The following is a 4,528-nucleotide window of genomic DNA, read 5'->3' as shown; positions in this document are numbered from 1 at the left end:
GGCTATAGCCCACGTCCAAAATGATGAGAAACGAGGCTAACTTTTTTTTTCAAAATTTCAAAAAACATGGGCTATAACCCACCGTTTTTTTCATTTTTCATTTTTTCAAATCCTCAAAAATGATGAAAACGGCGTGCCATAGTATGCCGTACGATATGGGCTATAGCCCACGGTCCAAAATGATGAGAAACGAGGCTAACTTTTTTTTCAAAATTTCAAAAAACATGGGCTATAACCCACCGTTTTTTTCATTTTTCATTTTTTCAAATCCTCAAAAATGATGAAAAACGGCGTGCCATAGTATGCCGTACGATATGGGCTATAGCCCACGGTCCAAAATGATGAGAAACGAGGCTAACTTTTTTTTCAAAATTTCAAAAACATGGGCTATAACCCACCGTTTTTTTCATTTTTATTTTTTCAAATCCTCAAAAATGATGAAAAACGGCGTGCCATAGTATGCCGTACGATATGGGCTATAGCCCACGGTCCAAAATGATGAGAAACGAGGCTAACTTTTTTTCAAAATTTCAAAAAACATGGGCTATAACCCACCGTTTTTTTCATTTTTCATTTTTTTCAAATCCTCAAAAATGATGAAAAACGGCGTGCCATAGTATGCCGTACGATATGGGCTATAGCCCACGGTCCAAAATGATGAGAAACGAGGCTAACTTTTTTTTCAAAATTTCAAAAAACATGGGCTATAACCCACCGTTTTTTTCATTTTTCATTTTTTTCAAATCCTCAAAAATGATGAAAAACGGCGTGCCATAGTATGCCGTACGATATGGGCTATAGCCCACGGTCCAAAATGATGAGAAACGAGGCTAACTTTTTTTCCAAAATTCAAAAACATGGGCTATAACCCACCGTTTTTTTAATTTTTAATTTTTTTCAAATCCTCAAAAATGATGAAAAACGGCGTGCCATAGTATGCCGTACGATATGGGCTATAGCCCACGGTCCAAAATGATGAGAAACGAGGCTAACTTCTTTTTTCAAAATTTCAAAAAACATGGGCTATAACCCACCGTTTTTTTCATTTTCATTTTTTCAAATCCTCAAAAATGATGAAAAACGGCGTGCCATAGTATGCCGTACGATATGGGCTATAGCCCACGGTCCAAAATGATGAGAAACGAGGCTAACTTTTTTTTCAAAATTTCAAAAAACATGGGCTATAACCCACCGTTTTTTTCATTTTTCATTTTTTTCAAATCCTCAAAAATGATGAAAACGGCGTGCCATAGTATGCCGTACGATATGGGCTATAGCCCACGGTCCAAAATGATGAGAAACGAGGCTAACTTTTTTTTCAAAATTTCAAAAAACATGGGCTATAACCCACCGTTTTTTTCATTTTTCATTTTTTTCAAATCCTCAAAAATGATGAAAAACGGCGTGCCATAGTATGCCGTACGATATGGGCTATAGCCCACGGTCCAAAATGATGAGAAACGAGGCTAACTTTTTTTTCAAAATTTCAAAAAACATGGGCTATAACCCACCGTTTTTTAATTTTTATTTTTTTCAAATCCTCAAAAATGATGAAAAACGGCGTGCCATAGTATGCCGTACGATATGGGCTATAGCCCACGGTCCAAAATGATGAGAAACGAGGCTAACTTTTTTTTCAAAATTTCAAAAAACATGGCTATAACCCACCGTTTTTTTCATTTTTCATTTTTTTCAAATCCTCAAAAATGATGAAAAACGGCGTGCCATAGTATGCCGTACGATATGGGCTATAGCCCACGGTCCAAAATGATGAGAAACGAGGCTAACTTTTTTTTTCAAAATTTCAAAAAACATGGGCTATAACCCACCGTTTTTTTCATTTTTCATTTTTTTCAAATCCTCAAAAATGATGAAAAACGGCGTGCCATAGTATGCCGTACGATATGGGCTATAGCCCACGGTCCAAAATGATGAGAAACGAGGCTAACTTTTTTTTCAAAATTTCAAAAAACATGGGCTATAACCCACCGTTTTTTTCATTTTAATTTTTTTCAAATCCTCAAAAATGATGAAAAACGGCGTGCCATAGTATGCCGTACGATATGGGCTATAGCCCACGGTCCAAAATGATGAGAAACGAGGCTAACTTTTTTTTTCAAAATTTCAAAAAACATGGGCTATAACCCACCGTTTTTTTCATTTTTCATTTTTTCAAATCCTCAAAAATGATGAAAAACGGCGTGCCATAGTATGCCGTACGATATGGGCTATAGCCCACGGTCCAAAATGATGAGAAACGAGGCTAACTTTTTTTTCAAAATTTCAAAAAACATGGGCTATAACCCACCGTTTTTTTCATTTTTCATTTTTTCAAATCCTCAAAAATGATGAAAAACGGCGTGCCATAGTATGCCGTACGATATGGGCTATAGCCCACGGTCCAAAATGATGAGAAACGAGGCTAACTTTTTTTTTCAAAATTTCAAAAAACATGGGCTATAACCCACCGTTTTTTTCATTTTTCATTTTTTTCAAATCCTCAAAAATGATGAAAAACGGCGTGCCATAGTATGCCGTACGATATGGGCTATAGCCCACGGTCCAAAATGATGAGAAACGAGGCTAACTTTTTTTTTCAAAATTTCAAAAAACATGGGCTATAACCCACCGTTTTTTTCATTTTTCATTTTTTTCAAATCCTCAAAAATGATGAAAAACGGCGTGCCATAGTATGCCGTACGATATGGGCTATAGCCCACGGTCCAAAATGATGAGAAACGAGGCTAACTTTTTTTTTTCAAATTAAAAAACATGGGCTATAACCCACCGTTTTTTTCATTTTTCATTTTTTTCAAATCCTCAAAAATGATGAAAAACGGCGTGCCATAGTATGCCGTACGATATGGGCTATAGCCCACGGTCCAAAATGATGAGAAACGAGGCTAACTTTTTTTTTCAAAATTTCAAAAAACATGGGCTATAACCCACCGTTTTTTTCATTTTTCATTTTTTTCAAATCCTCAAAAATGATGAAAAACGGCGTGCCATAGTATGCCGTACGATATGGGCTATAGCCCACGGTCCAAAATGATGAGAAACGAGGCTAACTTTTTTTTCAAAATTTAAAAAAACATGGGCTATAACCCACCGTTTTTTTCATTTTTCATTTTTTTCAAATCCTCAAAAATGATGAAAAACGGCGTGCCATAGTATGCCGTACGATATGGGCTATAGCCCACGGTCCAAAATGATGAGAAACGAGGCTAACTTTTTTTTTCAAAATTTCAAAAAACATGGGCTATAACCCACCGTTTTTTTCATTTTAATTTTTTTCAAATCCTCAAAAATGATGAAAAACGGCGTGCCATAGTATGCCGTACGATATGGGCTATAGCCCACGGTCCAAAATGATGAGAAACGAGGCTAACTTTTTTTTTCAAAATTCAAAAAACATGGGCTATAACCCACCGTTTTTTTCATTTTTAATTTTTTTCAAATCCTCAAAAATGATGAAAAACGGCGTGCCATAGTATGCCGTACGATATGGGCTATAGCCCACGGTCCAAAATGATGAGAAACGAGGCTAACTTTTTTTTTCAAAATTTCAAAAAACATGGGCTATAACCCACCGTTTTTTTCATTTTTCATTTTTTTCAAATCCTCAAAAATGATGAAAAACGGCGTGCCATAGTATGCCGTACGATATGGGCTATAGCCCACGGTCCAAAATGATGAGAAACGAGGCTAACTTTTTTTTTCAAAATTTCAAAAAACATGGCTATAACCCACCGTTTTTTTCATTTTTCATTTTTTTCAAATCCTCAAAAATGATGAAAAACGGCGTGCCATAGTATGCCGTACGATATGGGCTATAGCCCACGGTCCAAAATGATGAGAAACGAGGCTAACTTTTTTTTTCAAAATTTAAAAAAACATGGGCTATAACCCACCGTTTTTTTCATTTTTCATTTTTTCAAATCCTCAAAAATGATGAAAAACGGCGTGCCATAGTATGCCGTACGATATGGGCTATAGCCCACGGTCCAAAATGATGAGAAACGAGGCTAACTTTTTTTTTCAAAATTTCAAAAAACATGGGCTATAACCCACCGTTTTTTTCATTTTTCATTTTTTTCAAATCCTCAAAAATGATGAAAAACGGCGTGCCATAGTATGCCGTACGATATGGGCTATAGCCCACGGTCCAAAATGATGAGAAACGAGGCTAACTTTTTTTTTCAAAATTTCAAAAAACATGGGCTATAACCCACCGTCTTTTTCATTTTTCATTTTTTTCAAATCCTCAAAAATGATGAAAAACGGCGTGCCATAGTATGCCGTACGATATGGGCTATAGCCCACGGTCCAAAATGATGAGAAACGAGGCTAACTTTTTTTTTCCAAAATTTCAAAAAACATGGGCTATAACCCACCGTTTTTTCATTTTAATTTTTTTCAAATCCTCAAAAATGATGAAAAACGGCGTGCCATAGTATGCCGTACGATATGGGCTATAGCCCACGGTCCAAAATGATGAGAAACGAGGCTAACTTTTTTTTCAAAATTT

This window comes from Protomyctophum bolini (genome assembly GCF_963924005.1).
Source record: "Protomyctophum bolini genome assembly, chromosome: 8".
NCBI classification, from domain to species: Eukaryota; Metazoa; Chordata; class Actinopteri; order Myctophiformes; family Myctophidae; genus Protomyctophum; species Protomyctophum bolini.
The sequence above is the reverse complement of the archived record's forward strand: the minus strand, read 5'-3'. Positions refer to the sequence as shown.